This window comes from Ursus maritimus, unplaced genomic scaffold (genome assembly GCF_017311325.1).
Source record: "Ursus maritimus isolate PB19 unplaced genomic scaffold, ASM1731132v1 scaffold_32, whole genome shotgun sequence".
NCBI classification, from domain to species: Eukaryota; Metazoa; Chordata; class Mammalia; order Carnivora; family Ursidae; genus Ursus; species Ursus maritimus.
In genome coordinates, this window is record NW_024425786.1 from 22557949 (window position 1) to 22579281 (window position 21333).

Below are 21333 nucleotides of genomic sequence, written 5' to 3' on the forward strand. Positions count from 1 at the left end.
CGGCTTCCTCAGCTGCCCAGAGCGGGCGTGGGGCTCCCAGGCAGGCTCTGCAGACGGTCATGAAGCAAGCCCAGTCCTGGGCTGGAGAAGGGCTGCCCGCTGGGCTGAGGCCCCAGAACGTCAGGACAGAGCATGTCTGTGTGCCAAGCCCTAGTCCAGGTTCTGGGGGTGCAAGGATGCAGCCATGAACAAAACACATGGCAAACGGTAGCCAGCATTTACTGAGCCTTTACAGCATTCCAGGGTCCTTGGCGAGCCCCGTGCATGGCTCACTGAAGAGCTAGGTCTCATCACTGTCCCCACATTGCAGATGAGGAAGCTGAAGCATCAGGTGGTAAGTAGCTTGCCCCGTGTCCCCCCAGAGAGTAAGCACTGGAGTCAGGATGCAGACCCAGCCTGGGCTCATCAAGTCCTGCTTTCTAAACACAACATTATTCGTCCTAATAGAAGCATCATTATTATCTCATTAACACTATTAAGACGGACATCCCCATTATCTCGAATTTGCCAGATCGTGATCATTGCTGATGGTCAATGAGCAGGATCCCTGAGGCGCTCCTTGCTGCACTCAGTGTTTCACCTCAGCCTCCTGTGAGCCAAGCTGAGAGGTGAGGCCTTTTCTCTCTCCCTCCACGAGATGAGGAGACAGATCCAGAGATGCCAAGTGGTGAGTGGCTGAGTGGGGATGGACGTCTAAGTGTAGGCTCCAAAGCCCTTAATTGAGGTGGAGAAGGTTAAAAATTGAAGTAATTAAACCCACCCTACTGACACTTGCACAGCCAGGCATCTTAACGTGGCCAATTAGACATGTTCTGTGTCTACGTGCACAGTCTCTGCGTCTTATTGCCAAGCGACAGCCCCTTGATGCCCTCGCTCTCAGTCCCCCCACCCCAAGGCTTAGGGGTTCGTACATGCTGATACGCTCTCAGAAATGGAGTGAGGGTGTCTGTTGCAAGCAGCACTGAGTTACTTGAAATAGCTGAAAGTGTAATGCTTTATTTTTGTAAGCCACGTCAAAGCATTCCTGGGGTTGGGGTGGGTGAGCAGAACCAGAAACAGGGACCCTGTCACCAATGCCCCAGTCCAGGAAGCTTCTGTGTCTCCAGGAGCCTGACACTCTACTCCCTCACCAGAGACCTCAGGTGAAGCTGGAAAGCACCACCAAATAGGGGGACCCCACCGTAGCCCTGCCCAGCACAGCAGGTCTAAAGAGCCCCTGGCATCCCCGAAGGCAGCTGCAGAGGGGACTAGTGGGAACCCAGGCAGCACCGGATAAGCCAAGCAGACCGAAATAGCACAAGGCTCTGATAATCGAAGCTGCCTCTGGGACCACAGCCCACAAGAGCAGGCCAAGAACCCACGTGCTAAACCCAAACAGGGGGGCTGCCTGCTAAAATAAGATTCAGATAGCACCTAGACTCCCCTAACAGAGGAGACAGAATGTGCAGGATACAATAAAAAATGGTTCATCATCTCCAAAACCAAGACAATTAAAATTTAAATTAGCAAAGACAATCGACTGATGACAAACACCAAGACGAATCAGTTGCCTGAATTCATTTGACAAGGATTTTAAAGCAGCTATTTCAAAATGTTTCCAATATTAATCACAAATTCTCTTGAAACAAAGGAAAAAAATAGGAAACCTCAGCAAAGAAAGAGAAGTTTCAAACAAGAAATGAAACAATATTATAGAGCAAAACTATAGAAGATCTAAACGACACAATCAACCCCCAGGATCTAACTGACCTGCATAGAACGCAACACCCAACAATATCAGAAAACACAGCTTTGAAGTACCCCCAAAAAATTTACCAAGATGGACCCTACCTTGACCATATGGGCCATAAAACAAAACTCAGTACACTTCTAAACACTGAAATGATACAGAGTGTGTTCTCTGGTTGTACTGGCATCAAATTAGGAACCAATAACAACAGGGAAACTCTCTAAATACATAGGATTTAAATAACATACCTCTACATAATTCATGGGCCAAAGAGGAAGTCTTAAAAGTAATTTTTTTAAAAAAATTACAGGGAACAAATGAAAACAAAAACACGGCATGTCAAAATATCTGGGATGCAGCTAAGTCAGTGCTGAGAGGGAAGTTCATAGCACTCAATGCTTACATTAGAAATGAGGAAAGGACTCAGATCAATTGTCTAATCTCTGACTTCAACACGCCAGGAAAAGAACAGCAAAATAAACCCAAAGCAAGCAGAAGGGAGTGAATTATAAAGACAAGTGGAAATTGATGACATTGAAAATAGGAAAACAATAGAGAAAAATCAATGATGACAGCAACAACAACAAAAGGCTGCTTTTCAAACAAAACAATAAAATTGATAAACCTCTGGCAAGACTGACAGGAACAAAAAGAGAGAAGAGACAATATACCAGTCCCAGGAATGATGTAAAGGACATCACTGTAAATCCTGCAGCCATTAAAAAGATTTCAGAAAATACTATTAACAAGTTAACCCTCATAAACTGGACAACTTAGAAGAAATAGTCCAATTCCTTGAAAACCCTAAATTACCAAACTCAAAAAGGATGAGATCCGTCATCAGAGTAATCATTTAAAAAACCGAGGTAATAATTAAAAAGCTCCTCCAAAAGAAATCTCTGGGGTTATATGGTTTCACTGGAGAATTCTACACATTTTAAAAAAGAATTACCACCAATGCTATACAATCTCTTCCAGAAAATAGAAGAGGAGGGAACACTTTCCAAAGCAATAGATGAACCCTGTGTTAGCCTGTTACCAAACAGGGTAGAAAAAAAGGTAAAAGGATAGACCAATATCTCTTATGAACTTAGACATAAAAATCTTTAAAAAAAAAAGTTATTAGCAACCAAATCCAACAATATATAAAAAGAATTATGCACCATATGCAAGTAGAATTTATTGCGAGTTTGCAAGGCTGGTTCAACACTCAAAAGTCTACCAACATAATCCAGGGTATTAACAGGCTAGAGAAGAAAAATCACACAATCCTATCAGTTGGCACAGAGAAAGCATTTGGCATTATTCAAAATACCATTTGTGGTTAAAAAAAAAAACTCTTGTAAAAAATAGAAATGGAAGGGAACTTCCTGAACTTGATTAAGAGCAGCTGCAGGGGCACCTGGGTGGCTCAGTCGATAAGCGTCTGCCTTCAGCTCAGGGCGTGATCCTGGCGTTCTGGGATCGAGCCCCACATCAGGCTCCTCCACTGGGAGCCTGCTTCCTCTCCCACTCCCCCTGCTTGTGTTCCCTCTCTCGCAAGCTGTCTCTCTCTCTCTGTCGAATGAATAAATAAAATCTTAAAAAAAAAAAAAAAGAGCAGCTGCAAAAATCCCACAGTTGCTGCCATATTTAATGGTGCCTGATTGAATGCCTGCCCCAAAGATCAGGAACAGGACAGGATGTGCACTTTCATCACTTGTATTTCTATTACTAGATGAGAAAGCCACTGCAATAAGGCAAGAAAAAAATAAAAGACATACAGATTTGAAATAAATAAATAAAACTTCTTCTATTTGGAGATGGTATGATTCTCTTTGTAGAAAATCACAATGAATCTACCAAAACAACAGCAACAAGAGAAAACCCTCCTAGAACTAATAATAAGTGGGTAGGGCAAGGTTACAGGATAAAAGATCAACACACGAAAGTTCATTGTATTCCTATGTACTGGCAGTGAACATATGGAAACTGACATTTAGAACACAATGACACAGTCTCCAAAGGAAACAGCATCCGTAGGTACACATGTAACAAAACACACATAAGATCTGCATGTTGCAAATGACTGTGAAAACCTTGAAAGTGCTCATTCTCATCCTCACAATGAGAAAAAATGCTGAACCAACTGAGAACCATCTTCTCGGATGCATCAAAGAATTGAGACCACAGACAGACTGGTACTCCGAAAACTGGAGAGACAAGCGGATGCCTATGATCACCGCTTACCAGGAACACAAGCCCATAACTGGAGCTGGCATCTTTGGGAACACTGTCAACTGTATGTGATGGATTGCTGGAGGCTCAGTGCCGCTTAGCTCGGGAGCTGAAGAACTCCAAAGCAACCAAATCCCAGAAGGCTCCCCATACTTTTGTGAGCCTTACCTCCAGGAGCCCCACCAGGTTTTCAATGGGAGGAGAGGAGAAAAGTCCCCTCCTGCTTCCCAGCAGAGAGAAGGGGGAAAAAACCATTTTGAAATAGACACTGAGCATTCTGTTCCCCTGAAGAAGGGCTGCTTGAAGGCAACCGATTTTACCAGAGCCTGGCTACCTGGGGGAAAGGAAATGCCCAACTCAGACTCCGGGAAGAGCTGACCGAATACCTCCCCCCGCCCCCGCCCCTGGCCCACGCCACTTCAGTAGGGCTCCCGTTTGGTAACAGGATTGCAGGTAAAAGAACTTCAAGCCTCAGACCCTATTTAGGGAGTCTCTAGGGAAACCCAAAACAGGAGAGACAAACACAGGACAATGGAGGAAATTCTAGCCTCTGATATCACAACTACAGCAAACAGAAACACAGCCTCCCTCCAAGCCCGATCAACAGAAAACCTCCCATTATCCTGTGACTGGACACATCGTGTCCAGCTACCCCCAATAAATCACACAGCATGTGAAAAGGCAAAAACTGTCTGAGGAGATAGGGCAAGCATCCCCAGGAGGGCTCACAGGCATCCCCAGGGAGGTATTGATGTTGCTTTATAATGAAATAAGTTCAAAGTAAAAATGCTTTAACCCTGATGCGAGGACACGTGGAATAGGACTCTCATCAGAAAGGGCATCAGGAGATATTGCAATATGGAAATCGATGAAAGCTCGTGAAAAGAATTACGAGCTCAATAATGAAGGACAAGTCAATAGAACTACGTAAATGCAGAGGAGAAAAGCCACAACTCACCCCTGATTATAGACTCTGAGACACCGAATTGATAAAACCATGACATTGAATTATGAGAAGACATACAACTTCTTAACAGGGACAGAAACCAGCTAATGTGCTAACGACTGATACCTGGGGAACATCAGAGCCTGAGGCCAGCTCTGAACATTTTCTAGCCACATAAGTGATTCCAGAAACCCGGCTGCATCCCAAAGTGAGCCCTGGGGCTGGACTCTCGGCCTGGCCCTGCCCTCACTGGGCTCCCTGAGCTCAGCCTCCCCAACACCTTCTCTGGACCATAGGCCGGTCTGCCCTCCCCACTTCTCCACCTCCTCCAGGAAGTCTCCCCTGATTATTCCAGGCCCCAGTCATCCCAAATCTGACCTCAACATCCTCCCCTTCAACAGCAGGTGGTCTCAGCAGTATACCCTGAATCGTGTGCTGATATTTAGTAATAAGGTGGGAAGAGGCACTTTCTTTCAGGTAAGAACTCGGACTCCGAAGTTAGAGAGACCTGGGTTCAAATCTTGCCTCCAACACTTCCTAATTGGCCTTGAACAAGTTATTCCCCTCTGTCTGAGCCTGTTTCCTCACCTGTAAACCGGGGCTAACAATGATATCCCCCTTGGGGGATTATTGCAAAGCATGTCGAACAGTGCCTGGCCTGTGAAAGTCCCTCAGTTATGTCTGAGACCTTATCAGCCTTCCCATTTTACAGATGAGGAAACCAAGGCACAGAGAGCCTAAGGTATGCATCCAAGGATCACATAGATGATGGCCGTTGGAATCAGCTCTTTACCTGGGATCTGTCACCCCGGGCCACATCCCCCCCACTGTGCACCAAGGGCTGTGCTGCTCTCCTTATGTGACATCTCATCTCATCCCACAGCCCTGCTTGGAGGGCAGTCTCCTCGTCTCCCATCTTGCGTGCAAGGAAACCGAGGCCCAGGGTATGCATGGAGCTGACCCGAGGTCCCACAGCCAGCAGGGGGAAGAAGCCCATGGAATTCAGACCCAGGGCTCCCTTTCCCAAACCCACGGTAAATGTGGTTCCCTCCTCCCTTCCTTGTTCGGAGCCTGCAAGGAACGGAGGGTGCGGCTGCAGGGAGGGGACTGCAAGACAGGGGCCAGCTGGGGGCTGTGGGGAGGGCAGGGCGGGCAGCCAGCCCCAGGTCCCTGGAGATCTGAAGTTGCCAGGACTTTGCAGACCTCATCCTTTGCAAAGTGGAGCCTCCTCCAAGCCAGGGGGTGAGGGGAGGAGAACCCCACCTTCTCTCTGCCTCGCCCCTCACATCTGCAGAGCCTTGCATGTATCTTCAGAAGCAGCTGTTCCATCTCTGAGGCCCCGGGACCAGCCCCACGCAGATGGGTTTTCCTTACCTCATTATCTTCCCTCTTGGGGTCCTGGGTTGGGTCAGTCACTTCCTGCCCACTGCGGGCCACAGATCCTGGCCAGGCTGCAAGCCCAGCCTCTTCTAGAAGCTTTCATCTCCATCACCCCTCCCCCTGGAAATCAATTGGAAACCCAGTTGCTAAATTCACCCAAGTCCCGCGGTTCATGAATCAAAGGCTTCTTCTGGGCTCTGCTGGGCTGGCCGAGGCTCCATGTTGCCAGACCCAGCTTCTATCCTGGGTCCAGGAGCAGCGGGACCCCTGGGGGCCAGGCCCAAGAGCCATGGCAGCGGGAACACCTCAAAGGTCAAACCCCAAAGGTGAACAGCTGCTGTCCCAGCCTGCCTTGGCCCTCACCAGCAACCCCACGGCAATGCTCTCACCAGCCAGGCGGAGGAAAATTCCAGGGCAGTCTGCGGAGACAGAAGCCGCCCTGGTCCAAGCTTCTGCCTCAGGCAGGTCCCTTTGCCCAGAAACAAGCTCTTGTCAAGCACCTGCCCCAGAGAACGTCCCCTTCTGGAGTCACCCAGGAATTGGCCTCCAAGTCCCATTGCTGTGCAAAGCCTGAGGGCTGATGGCCGTGCCTCCTCGAGGCAGGAATGGGGGTGGGGGGAGTGGGGCATGTGCGCAAACACCGACCTGAGGTCAGAGTGAGGGGCACAGCGGGGCCAAAGCTACGTCCATCAGGCTCCTGAGTTAATGCTCTAACACTTCGGTGGCAGTCTGTGGATTCCAGAAGAGATTGGGGTGTGCTGCAGATTGGAAGGGCCAGGCTGGAGAGCCCTAAAGTCCTGAAATACTCTTCATGCCCCTCCAGGCTATGGGAGCTGGGGTGAGGGTATGTCTCGAAGCTTCCACGCCTCGCAGTGGAAGCTGGTGCTAGTAAATTAGTCCCAGTAATGGAGATGCTTGCTCGGGGAATTGGGGAGGCAGTAAACAGAAGACAGAGTAATTAACCAGGAACTGCGGATGTGCCCAGCCTTTCAATGTGGCAGCCCCAGCAGTGGCCTCCCCCGGAAGTGAGATGGAGCCACTGGGTGGCGTCTGCCTGCTGAGATGAGGGGTGGGGAATCAGAGAATCAAAGAGCTAGGGGCAGTGGAGGACACCTGGGAAACCCGAGTATGGAAACCCTCATTGGACGGATGGGCAAACTGAGGCCCTGGGAGGGAGAGACACTACCCAAGGACACACGGCAGGCTAGTGACAGAGGGGGGCTGCATTCCAGCTCTCCTGGGAGCCCAGTCAGGCTGTTCCCAACACACTTGACTAAGGATGGGGTCAAGGTCATGGTAGGTGATGAAGAAGGAAACTGAGGCTCAGGGAGGGTAGGTTACTTATCAAAGATTCACAGCGAAGTAAGAAGAGGAAGGAGAGGGTCCTGGGTCTCTCTGACCTCCCGGGCCCTTCTTCAGCTTCTGGTTCCCAACTCCAGAGCCTAGGGAGGCCCCAACAGGGACAGGAGGACAGGTCCAGAAACTAGACCCCAGAATGCAGAGTGGGGCCATTTGCCAACTTGTGTTCACTTCTAATTAAGCACCAGTTGTGTGCGGGGCACTGGGTATGCTCATCTCAGACCTCAGGGCAACCCAGCAGGAGGGCGGTGACTCCCCCCCTTCACAAAGAAGAAATCAAGACCCAGAGAAGACAAATAGCGTGCTCCAGGTCACACAATCGTGTATAGTACCTAAGCGTGTCACTTATCCACTTACTGCCTCTCAGCTCCAAATCCTTCGTTACCTGCCCTCGATACCAGATTATCTCCTATGTCTCCCCTGTCAGATACGCAAAGATACACACACCTATAGAGATGATGTTACAGAACGTATAACCTACATCACCATATATATGATATCGCATACATATGATGTTCGACTTGCCAGTAACTGCCACGGGGTGGGGGGGAACCCAGCAGGAAAAAATGGGAGCTTCTATTCTTGGTTCTGGTATGCTCTTCTTTGATTGTTCCTGGGGGTGCAAAAGCGAGCACTGCAGGACACCTAGTGGTGTCCAGCACCCTAGTGAGCAGGCACTACAGGTTCCTGGGTGTGCCGTCTCCCTGTGGATGGCTTCACCTACACCCAGCAAGTTCCGTTGGCACGCCCCCTGCCCCAGCAAAGTCCTCCACCATCCAGCGGGCTACCACACGTGCTCTCTGACGGGGCTCGCACCCTGGTGGTGGTGACAAAGTGCAAGGGAGGCTCTTCTCGATGTGTCCCTCCTTGCACAGAACCCTACATGTAATGGTCGCTCCTGCCTTCCTTGGAGTTCTGCTTGCCCCTGGCAGGCAATCCCTAGTTATGTCGTTAACCATTATTTGCATTGAACTTTGCCTGTCCAAATTCAAGGTGGTTTCTGTCTCCTGTTTGGACCCTGGCTGATGAGGAATTGGCACTAGATGTGATCCCAGGCGACAGACCCACAAAGACAGGAACCTTGGGATCGGATTGGTAATGCCCTCAGTCATGAACATGGTGCTGAACCCCTTGCCAATGGGAAATGGGATGCCAGTAATCCATGGCTTTCAGTGGCATCGGGATTAATCAGGCCATGCATTACTGGCATCTCAGCGACAGCTTTCGGTGGCATCATGATCAACCATAGGTGCCAACTGATGCAAGTGCCTTGGGAGCCCATGTGGCCACAACACTTGGCTGTCATGGTGGTGACGGTCACCTTGGGGGTGGCGGGGACCCTCCTGAGTGCACCGGAGCACGTCGGAGGAAAGTCAAAAGCTCAGTCCTTTAACTCTTAGCTATGAGAGCCCTAAACAAATCTCTTCTTTCTTGCAGTCACGATGCTGATGGTGTCTGAAATCCCATACAAAATCAATTACGCAGGTTGCTAAATCCCAACATCCGCTGACTTCATAGTCTTGACAAGTTTCTCATGTGAAAGTTAGGTCATTGAGAAATTACTTCTCTTGCGGAAAAACAAAAAAACAAAAAAACCCAGAAATGTGTCCGGAAACTTGGAAGGGAAGCATCTGGTTGGACGTAGATGACACCAAAGTCTTAAACCACTCCAAGCACCCCTGAACAGTGAGAGCAGCTTTCCCTCCAGTGCCTGGAGACACCAGCTGTCCTCTGCTTGAAAACTGTGACAAACTCCCCTGGGGGCATAGGCCTTTAAAGGGGAAGCTCACTCACCTTGAGAACCATGACAACTGCCTACTGTTGCCACCAGACCTATAATTAGGACCAAATCTACAGTGGAAGAAGCATGCCCCAAAGGCACAGGTATGAACTCTGACCCAGAAGAAATAATTGCACAACAAAAGCAAGACTTCTCGAGCATAAATTGGGGTAAACCTGGAAAGCATGTAGGAGTGGCTTCTGCTGGTATCAAACCAGGGAGGATATGAAACACCAAATTGGACCGAATTCATTGATGTGAGTGCACTTACCAGCAATTCTAGATGTAATCTGTTAGCTCACATCAATGCAGGTGGCCACAGCTTACTTGGTTGGTTGACTGGAAATCCTATTTGATGGTTCTGTACATCTGTGATGTGGGAGCTCTGATGTGGAGAGAAGCCGGGGTGGGGGGTGAGCAGGAGGGAATCCAAAGGCTTAGGAAGATAGAAATGTTGGGCTTGGTTTATCCTGTGCAAACTGCACACCCACCCTCACACCTGTGCTGTGTGAGAACACCCAGAAGAAACTAAAGCACTGAGAAATCCATCAGTGAAGGGAGTATGTATGCCTTCCCTGCATCTTTGAAAAGTTCTGTGGTTGCTCTTCTTTGTAGGATAGGTACGGCCTTGGGTGAAAGCTGCTACCAAAATAGGCTCATGGAAATCAGTGGGGATGGGGATGATAATGGCATCTAGAGGAACAGAGGCCAAAATGAAGGTGGGACATCTACTAAAACAGACGACAGGGAGGTACAGGTCATCAGATGCCTTATCTGCAGGGATCCTCGATCATGGCTCATTGTTCATGCCATCCCTAAAAAATAAATAGATGAGCGGTCTGCTATTGCATTCCTGTTCTAACTGTGAAACAAACAAGCAAACAAAAAACCCCCAAAACCAAAACCCTAGGTCTGCTAGCCACGTACCTCACTTGAGTCACCACAGGGGAAGCTCAAAGCCTCTCGCTCAGTGTCAAGACCCAAGTCCAGTCCCAGATGAAGGTGCTTCTGATTGAAGGGAGGCCTGGCTCCTTACAGGGGGCCAGGGACCATCACCACAAGCACATCCATCAGCCTTCCCCCAAGCAACCTGCAGCCACTTACTGGGAAAGGGAGTTCATTTGGGGGACTCCCAGACACTGAATCTGACTCGACACTGATTCCTGGGAACTCAAAATGCACGGTGGTCTACCAAAGTAGAAGCTGACAGAGGTTAGGGGACAGATGGAGCTCAGGCCCTGTCCACGGTGAGCGCAGCTGGTCCACCAGCCTGATCTGGTTGTGTCCCTTCTCTCTGACCTCACCTTTGCAAACAGTCCATTTATTAAACTCTCCTCAGAAGCAGCCAGACCCATAAAGGGGCCTAAGGAGCTCTTCGTGGTGATTTTGAGGAACTGCTGGAGACTGAGGGTGGGCTAGCTGGAAAATGGGACACTCCTGGAGGCCACAGGGCCAGGATGCAGCACACCTATTAGAAAGGTGAAAACCCAGGGGCGCCTGGGTGGCACAGTGGTTAAGCGTCTGCCTTCAGCTCAGGGTGTGATCCCGGCGTTGTGGGATCGAGCCCCACATCAGGCTCCTCCGCTATGAGCCTGCTTCTTCCTCTCCCACTCCCCCTGCTTGTGTTCCCTCTCTCACTGGCTGTCTCTATCTCTGTCAAATAAATAAATAAATTCTTTAAAAAAAAAAAAAGAAAGAAAGGTGAAAACCCAAAACTCTGACAGCACCAAATGCTGGGATGGAAGCAGAGCAACAGGAACGCTCCCTCACTGCCAGTAGGAATGCAAAGCGGCACGGCCACTGCCGAAGCCAGCCTGGAGATTCCTCACAGAGCTTCACGCTCCCAGGCACTCACCCAAGGACTTGGAAATTTGTGTCCACAACAAAAATGAATGCACATGAATATTTAGAGCAGCTTTATTCACAATCACCAACAACTGGAAACAGGCAAGGCATCCTTAAATAGATGAATGAGTAAACAAAGTGTGGTACAGCCCTGCAACAGAATATTATTCTGTGATTTTAAAAAATGAGTTATCAAGCTACAGAAAGATATGGATGAAACTTCAATGCATATTGCTAAGTGGAGGAAGCCAGTCGTATGGCATCTGGGACAGACAAGGCTATTAAGACAGTAGAAAGATTATCCAGCTGCTGGCATAGCTCCTAGTGCAGATGAAGGACCGGGGGGAGGGGGCAGTTAGGGTGTCAGAATGTGCTGTATAATATTGCAGTGGAGGACATGTGACATTGTGCGTTTCTGAAAACCCATAGAACTTTACAGTGCAAAAAGAATATCTTACTGTTTGCAAATTTTTAAAATGTCATCTCAGAGGTTCGAAGATCCCGGGGCAGGAACCAGGCTGATGGGAGACTCTAAGGGCATTAGGAATGTAGGAAACAGCCTTAATAACGGGAATGGAGGGGAAATGCCCACCTAAGCAGTGCTGGGACTGAGATGAAAGGAGCTGCGCGTAAGCACTGTGCTCTAGCTGATAAAGCGGTTCCCACGGCTACGGATTCACAGTTCTGATACAGCTCCACAGGCATACACTAAGGAATCGAACAATCAAATAAATGCGTGGCAGCCTGCGAACCCAGATTTCTCACTGTTGGAGCAGGGTTTTATATAGAAGTGGTGGGGCGGGGTGGGGGCCTGCAGTGATACAGAGTTTAGTTAACCGAATCCCTCCTGTGAAAGTGATTGGATTGTTCTCAAACTTTTCCTATTATAAGTAAGCCTAGAACCTAAAGCTTCTGGAGAGGGAGAGATGGGAGTCCCCAGACCTTATTTTTTCTCTTCTCAAAGCTACACAGTAAATATGTTACTAGTTCATTGAATGGGTGGAATCTGATGGGGCACAAAAAGGAATGGTGTCAAATCCCCCACCCTACCTTCAAACAATCTCGGCTGAGCCCCACGCCCCCTAGATGACATCCCAGGCATTTGCTTTGGCCTTGTGCTCACCTTCAGCTGTGACAGCGTCTTGTGGACTTGAAGCTTGCCCATCTGTCAGCATGAAAAGGTCCAGTCGGGTCCTCTCTCCCAGCTCAGGTCTCATCGGGGTTCAGGGGTCCCCCGCTGAGAAGGGGTTGGGGAGGTGAGGTGCATGGTGCTCATGTCTCCCTCCCGCCCTTCCTCTGCTCTTCCCGTGCTGGAGGTCTTGGTCTCGGGCAGCATCCGCATGGCCGCTCTCTCCCTCCCACTGCACAGGTAGCTGTGTTTGTGGGGACTTCACAGTTCCCTGACAGAGGGCGTGCTCTCTCCGGCTGATCTTTTGTGCCCTTCCCCAACCCCAAAGGTCCTCCTTGTTCAGTCCACCCCACTGCTGGGATCCCTTCCTCCCAAGAAGATTGCTCGAGGCTTGGTGGAAGTCTGTGGCGTCCATGCGTGTCTTAGTCCCCGGGGAATGCTATAGCAAAAAAGCTGGTGGCTTATAAGCAACAAAAGTTTACACTGACAGTTCTGGAGGCTGGGAAGTCCAAGGTCAAGGAGCCTGCAGATTTGGTGTGTGGTGAGAGCCCTCTTTTCACCGCGACCTCATAGAGTGAAAGGGACAAGGGATCTCTCTGGGGTCTCTTTTATAAGGACACTAATTCAATTCATGAGGGCCCCACCCTTACCACCTAAACACCTCCCAAAGGCCTCCACCTCCTAATATCATAACATTGGGGATTAGATTTCAGCACATGAATGGGTAGGGTGGGGGGAGGGGAAGGCGGGCATATACATTCAGTCCATAGCAATATGGTTCAAGAAAATTCACCTCCCCTCCAGCCACTACCTGGATCACAAACTGTCCCTCCCTGTTGCTCATCTGTCACTGCTTTGGTGGACAGCTGTGGCCAGCCTCCAACACACTTCTGACCTTCTTAACTCTCCAGGCATGTTCCCCTGGGAGACTGTATCTCTCAGCATCACACGAGGAAACTGAGGCACAGAAAGGTTAAGTCCCATATATAATAGACAGGATCGACAGAGCCAAAACTCTTTGAAAAAATGTAAAAACAGGAGGAGATTCTGGTAAAACCGAACAAAGACAAGGAGAGCCAGAGAGCACAAGTATGTAATCTGTATAAGCAACAGGAAAGGGAAACGACTGCAGCAATAGTAAGATGGAAGGCATGGAAAAGTGGACAACTTTATGCCGATAAATTTGAGATTCTCGCTTAATTGACTGTATTCCTAGAAAAAAGTATGTAACTACCAAAACTGACCCAGAGAGAAATTTCTAAATTCTCCATAATTTCATCACCATTAAGCCCAATCAAGAGTAGAAATCTTCCCACAAATAAAGCACTTTATCCACACGGTTTTATAAGTGAGTTCTCTCCCACATTTAAGACAGAGATTATTCCAGTCCTATGTTAATACTTCTATTTATGAGACAAACAAAACCCTGAATCCCAAGTCCCACCATAAATGGAAAATTGTGGAGCAGACTCACCCAAAAATGTAAATGCAAAGAAGTCTTTAAAAATTTTGCAAGAAAATGCCAGCCGTGAATAAATTAGATAATTGTATTATGACCAAGTTTGGTTTTTTTCCTGGGAATACGATGTTAGGTTAGTGTTAGTATATGAATTAACGTAATCCATCACATTAGATCTTTTCAAAGGAGATGATCATTTGAATAGATTGAGCAAAAGCATTTGATGAAAGTTGGCATCCATTCATGGCAAAACCCTTGGCAAATGAGAAATGAAAGGAATAAAAGAGATTCTAGTAAAAAAAAATGAAAGCCTACAGCAAACATAATATTTTGTGGTGAAATGTTGAAAGCTTTCCCTTTAAGAGCAGGAACAGGACAAGGATGGCTGCCATCATCATTTTCTATTCAACATGGGAGGTCTTTTCTAAAGCACTTCACAACAAAAAGAAATGAAAAGTATACAGATGGGGAAGGGAGAGGAAAAACTGTCATTATTTGCATACGCTGTGTTTGACTTTTTGCAAAACCCAAACGAGAGCCCACAGATCATAAGGGAGTTGAACGTGTTTGCTGGAGTCCAAATCAATGTACGGAGAGGAACGTGCCATTTGCAACAGAAATTTTTTTTTACAAAGTTTCTGAGATAAGTAATAATAACCTGACAAAAGTTGTGAGGTTTTTTATGTAGAAAATTAATATTTGGATGTGCCTGATAAGAACTTGGCACATTGTAGCATTTCATTAAATGTGTGTTTCTGTTTCCCCTCTGCCCTATACCTGAGATGTTTGCATTTTCATCCTAAAGAAACACCATCAGGTTTGTCAGAACAATTTGTGCACAGGGCGCCTTAGTGACCCAGTGTTACTTTAAAGATTAATATTTGCATAATGCATTTGCCAAACACTGTCACCCTCATTATCTTTTCTCCAAAGGAAGTGGGTGATAATGTTTGCATTTGCCCCGAAGGAAAGCGACCTGAGGGGCGGGGGAGGGGGGAGGCGGATATACTCAGCTTGGCATCCGCTTTTGGTCCTGGGTCTGTCTTGGTTCCATGGTCGTGGTGTTTCACGCCGCCTGGCACCTGTTGAACCAGCTTATTCATTCTGGAACTACAAGAGTCCTTACTGAGCCCTGTGGCAGGACCAAGGGAGGCAGCGGTGTGCACAGCGGCCGTGAAGTTTGTCTTCCTGGAGCTCCAGCCTCCTGGAGGAACCGGATCTTCACACAACTGGCTGGCGCTGTGCTACCCGTGATGCCGACCGCGGAGGAGCGGAGCGAGGGGGCTTCCGGGAGGAAGGGATGTTTAATTCCAAGCCTGAAAGATGAATCATCTAGAAAACCCCCACTCCAGGGGGAGTGAGCTAGAAAAGAGGAAGGAAGGTACCCAGGCTATGGAGACCGCATGTTCAACCCTTAGAGGAGAGAGAATGAGCGCCAAGGAACACGTAAAAGTATGATCCCACCAGAGGATCAAGTGTGCAGGCATAGAATGAGAAATGAGGCACTCAGGAGCCAGGCCTTCTAGGACCCCACTCACCAGGCTGAGAGCGTTTTTTTTTTTTTTTTTTTAAGAGCGTATTCCTTTATTTGAAAGAGAAAGACATATCATGAGCAGGGTGGAGGAGGCAGAGGGAGAGGGAGAGGGAGAAGCAGACCCCTCCCCCCACCACCGCTGAGCAGGGAGCCTGACACGGGGCTCAGATCCCAGGAGCCTGAGATCATGACCTGAGCCGAAGGCAGACGCTTCACCAACTGAGCCACCCAGGCGCCCCTGAAGAGCATGACCTTGACCTTAAGAGCAAGGGACAGTTCCCAAAGGGTAAGGGAGGGCATGACCAGCCAGCCCTGTGCTTTAGGAGACAGAGTGGGCGGATTGGAGGGTGGGATGTGGGAGACCCTGAAGTCAGGAAGCTGGGCTGGAGGACACCCTTGAGCCGGCCTGGGGACCCACTCTCTGCCCATCCAGACCCCTTGTGACCTCATGAGCCCACTCTCAGCATCTTTCAGGACTCCGGGCTGCAGCTTCAGACCCCAGTTCAGCAGCTGAGGCCTTTGGAGGTCAGGTAGAACCCAGGGCAGGAGGAAGGACAGGAGCTCCCGGGGCCGAAGGAGCAATGGCCAGAATCAGTGTTTCTGTGCTGCCGGGGCGCTCCTCGTAACCACCTTTTCTCTCTGCTTGCCTCTGCCTCTTTCTGCAAAGTGGCCTCTGTTTCTCCCGCTGTATCCGGGACAAGCCCCCTGAGGACAGAAAGTTAGCCCCAAGCTGTTGCCAACCCAATATCCCAAAGGTACCAGAGAGCCTCCCCCCAATAGCTCCAGGAGAAAATGCCTGGGAGGCAGCCAGACAGCTTCTGGAAGCCACTATTTCCAGTGGTTACATCACCTCTTTTTATAATAACAAACCTACAATCCTAGACGGCAGGAGCTGGCAGTGCCCCCAGGAGCTGCCCAAGAGCGCGGCCTCGGCTGGTGGACAGTTAAGTGAAGGGTGGATCCCTTCCCATCTCCCTCATGCTGCCTGTGGCAAACAGCCACCAGGCACCCACAACCCAGACCTTCCCCTGCCTCCTGTGGTCTCAGACAAGCCCCAGCCTGCCACAAGCCTTCCACTCAGCAATCCCACATCTCGGTATTGATGCTGGAGACAAACTCCCATGTGCACGCCATGAGGCACTCACAAGGATGTTGATTGCAGGATGTGGATGTTTACACAGAGAACAAAACCCAAACAGCTTCAATATTCATTAGAAGGGGAATTGGGAAAGAAAGGAAGAAAGCAAGGGAGGGAGGGGGAGAGGGAAGGGGAGGAGAGGGAGGGAGGGAGGGAGGGAGGAAAGGCAGAAAGGAGAAATAGCTAAGCATCTGAAATAAACCGCTTCATGAAAACCAAAAACACAGAAAGATGTCTCTGATATTGTTAAAGATTAGAAAGCTAGATACACACATCCTTATAATTGGCTACTTTGTATCTGTTTAAAATCAGGCGTGCATATACGTCTGTGTGCAGTGCTTCCACTGAGGTCTGTAAGGATCACATACCACGCTGATGTCAGTGTTACTATGGAGGCAGGGCGCGATCCGGAGGGGAGGGAGCACAGAGGTGCTCTTTCTTTATATGACCTGCTTGAATATAGAGCAATAAGAGTGTCTGCAGCCAGCCCTTGGGTAGTTAGAAAAAATTTTAAATGAATGAGAGAAAATAAAAGAGCAGGCACCATTGCTTGTAATGGGGGGGGGAGGGAAGCAGCCACCCAAATACAAAAATACATCCAGAGGGAACGTAAATGACGGCCCCCTATTACAACAGAACGCCCAGCAGCCAGAGCAGCTTTCTGCTCTCAAATGAAAAGCAAATTACAAATGAGTGTATACCGAATATTCCCATGCTGTCAAAGAAAGCAAATGTAAACTGTGCATAGAAAAATACAAGGCGAGGTGGAAAGAGCGGAGCTTGGCGATCTCCGTGACCCGGGTTTCAGTCTCTCTGGTGGCTATCAGTGGGGTATCGTGGGGTTCACTCCATGGCTCCGAGCCTCGCTTTACCACCCTTAAAACAAGAATAACCACAGTGTCTACTTCATGTGGTTCCTATATTAGTTGAATTAATGTGGCCAGAGGCTTATCATGCAGGACCTAAGACAGCAAGATTTTATTATTTTATTATCGTTCTCGTCCAGTGTTCCATCTGGGAAGCGGGTTTATGACAACGTGGTGGGGACAGGGCATTTGTTCTCTCTGTACCCTCCTACACTTCTTGAATATTTAACAGGAAGAGTGTCTTACTCTCTGCTCTGGACTGAATTGAGCGCCCCCCAACCCCAATTCCTGTGTCGAAGTCTTAACCCCCAGTGTGGTGGTCCTTGGAGAAGGGGGCTTTGGGGGGGGTAATTAAGTTCCAATGAGGTCAGGAGGGTGAGGCCCTCAGGATGGGGTCAGGGCCCTTGTAAGAAGAGACAGCAGAGCTCCCTGGCGCTGTCTCCAGCATGGGAGGACCCCAGGAGTTGGGGGCTGTCTGCAAGCCAGAAAGAGGATTCTTGCCGGAACCGGACCGTGCTGGCACGGGGATCTCGGATGGCCCAGCCTCTGGAATTGTGAGAAATACATTTGTTTTTAGTTACCCGGTCTAGTACTGTTCGTTAGGGCAGCCCCAGCAGACTAAGACCCTCTCAAAATTAAAGAAAACAAAAACCAAAACCACCAATAATGATGAAAAGAGGGTAAATAGGCTGGGCCCAGCGCTGCCCGGGCAGGAGGCTCCTGGTCGCTTATGTGGGGGCGTGTGTCCGGCCACAGCCACTCCATCCCCAGAAAACCACATCCACAGCTACCACGCAGTGATTATTGGGGGGAGGGGCTGGGAAATGAGCCCGTGAGGCAGGCAAAGACTGTCCCTCCCCACCAGGAGCTTGAGAGCCAGAGGACCAGCAGAGAGGGGTGACAAGTGTTCTCCTGTCACCTGCCCGCATCCTGTGATTTAATATAGTTTGGACATTTCTCCAGCTGAGTGGCAGCCCGGGCTCCAACTGCCTGAAATCAGGCAGATAAAAGCTGGAGCAAAGGGCGCCGAGACCTTGGTTCGCTGTCATTCTGCCAGAGACAAGCGGCAGGTAAGGCGGCTCAAGTCAATAAGGCAATGGATCTGGGCTGAAGGGAAAAGAGATGGAGAATTCCATGAGACGGCAACTTCTTCGAAGTCACGTGGCGCTGCTGCTGTCCCTGTGGCAGAAGGGGCGCTGGTGGGGGGGGCTGCACCCCACTGTGTGGAGGAGACCCTGCCACGGACAGTGGCCTCTGAGCACCTGCTGCATGTCGGGCCAGGAGAGGCTCCTACCCCGTGGACAGGCGTCCTGGTGATGGCAGACTGGTGATGCTGCTCTCCCACACCCTCCCCGTGCTCTGAGCGCCCCCTCACCTCCTTACCCTTCACAGCCACTGGACGGAGCCGGGGGACCCCCATCCCTATCCCACAGGAAACGACACTGAGGCTTGACAAAGACAAGCCACCATTGTGACATAACCTGTGGGAAGGCAGAAGCAGGTCTGTCTGCGCCGAGTGCACACTCTGACCCACCGCTCAGTGTGACCTCCCTGCCACCCGCTAGAATGCTCTGGAAGTGACACCGGTGCCCCAGGTCCCACCAGAGTCAGGGACACTCCGAGTGCGGTCCCTCGCCACACACCCAGATCGGGGCTGGATGAGCGTTAGAGTGCTGTCTTCCTTCTCCTGTTCAACCCAGGAGCCTGGAGGCAGGTTTGGAGCAGCCTGGACCCACCCTCAGCCCTCCCCCACCCCACACCCTCCCTGCAACCACGCAAGGCATTTACCCTTTCTACCGCACACTTGCATTTTAACCGTTCATGCATCTATCTTCCTGATTCACTGCGGGCTCCTACGAAGAGTGCAGGACACAGAGCCCGCACATAGTAGGGCAGACAGCCTGTGGTTCCTAGCACGGACCTGGAGTCAGATGGCAGGGCCCAGAGTCCGGGTTTTGTCCTTCACCAGCCACAGGCCACTGACACTGCCTCCGAGGTCTCCTTCCCTCCTCTAAGGCCCAAGGGCACCACGGCTTCTCCTGGAGGGCTGTGGGTGGTCCAATCAGACAACGCATGGAGAACTCCCAGCGCTGGTCTGCACAGAAGTGAGTGATGAATATTCATTTTAATATTCATGATGATGGTACTTACAACTCCTTGGATAAAATACAAAACCAGGAGTTGTCCCCCGCCTTAGCTGATTGGACCAGGACTGGACACCTGACCATGGCTAGACCAATCAGGCTTGGATGCCGCCTGAGGGTCCCTGGCCAGTCCCTGCAGGTGGCTGGCAGTGGGAGATGGGGGGGCCTTGGCTGGAGCCCCAAGCCGCCTTGTGGACTGCAGCGGTGGGGAGGGGCAGGCATGCGAGAGGAGGGGGAGCCTGGTGATGTTCCTTTGCACACAGACCAGCTGCCCCCTCCCCTGGGGGTCTGTGCCCCTCCCCAACCCCACTGTCCATGCAGTGAACTCTGGGTTTGTCACTTAAGCCAGAGACCTTGATTCACCTCCCCCTCCCCGTTTCCCTTCCCTGCCCCCCTACCCCAGGACTTCCCTTCCCACAGTCCCTCTAACCCTCTGGGTCCCCTGACTCTGTGTCACATCCCAAGGGCCTGGACCCTGGTGCATCCAGTCACATTTGCCCAAGGAGTGAGTGAATGAGTGAGTGACAAAGACCCTGAGCCCCACCCCCCAAACTGGGCAAGTGGGAAGAGCCAGGTCCCTGGGGGGACAGAGCTGGGCTTGTTTTTTGTCCCTGACTCTGTGGTCTGGGCCTGATGTCTGACCCCCTGGCACACAGTGGCGCCCAGTCCACGCCAGCTGTCCTGAGAGGGTGCACGCTTGTTGTCCTTTTGAGTAAGAAACTGCAGTGCAGCCCTAGGGTCCGTCTTCTCCCTAATGCCCATTCCTAGAGTCGTCCCCCTACCCTCCTGACTCCCCTGACCGCTGCCGCTGGGGGAGGTGTGGGGGGGCTCAGGGTCTGCTCGGCCACTGGAGACAAATGCTGGTGGGCCATTACCACAGGCCTCGTTGTTGGGGGGTGGGCAGGGAACCCCAACCCCACCTGAGCCACCTCGCCTCTACCCTCCCGGGGCTATCTAAGCCGGGAGTCCCAGCTCAGCCCTGTATGTTCCCCTCCAGGCCTGCCAGCTCCTGGCCCCAAGCGTCACTGTGGGAAAACGAAGGCGGGTCGGCGGCCTCGCCACAGGGGCCAGCTCGGGGCTCAGCAAGGTGCTGGGCTCTGTGGTTACAAGGAAATGGGACTGCTGGGCCATATCTGGGAAGGAGGGGAAGAAGGGGAAGCAGAGAGATGAGCAGGGCTGGGGAGAGGGGGGAAGGCGGAGAAAGGGGGCGCTGATATTTTAGATGCAGAGTGAACTTGGCCCTGTAACTCTTGGTGTGTTTTCTTCACTACTTCCAACAGCTCATCAACTTAATAGATTTCTTTTAAAATTACTGTCACTATTTTTCATTCCTAAGTGTTTTGATTGTCTTTCTCCACGGTTCAGATTTCAGCCCCACCTCCTGTACCCCCCCAGGTTTGGGGCTCTGTCGCACCTGGGCAACTCTCTCGGCTTGTCTGGGTGGGGCGGGGCTGCCGGAGATAGGCTCTGATGGCCAGACCAAGGTCATTTGGGCTTTGACCTTGACACCCCAGGGGCTGAGCACTCAGCCCAGAGGAGTACTTATGTTTGGGTTCTTGGGGAAAGAACTGCACGTCCATGGGCCTCAGGGTCTCCTTATGTAAAATGGGTTAGATGGGTTCTCAGGGGGGTGGAGGCATGTGGGATGATGTGGGAAGAAACACAGAGGCCCCCCTTCTGAGCAGCTCGGGAAACGTGGGCCTCCTGGGCCCCTTGCCACAGCCCTCCCTGCAGACCTAGCGACTGAGAGGGTCGTGTAAGTGATGGAAGACTGACTCAAACTGACTGAAAACAGGAAATTATTGGC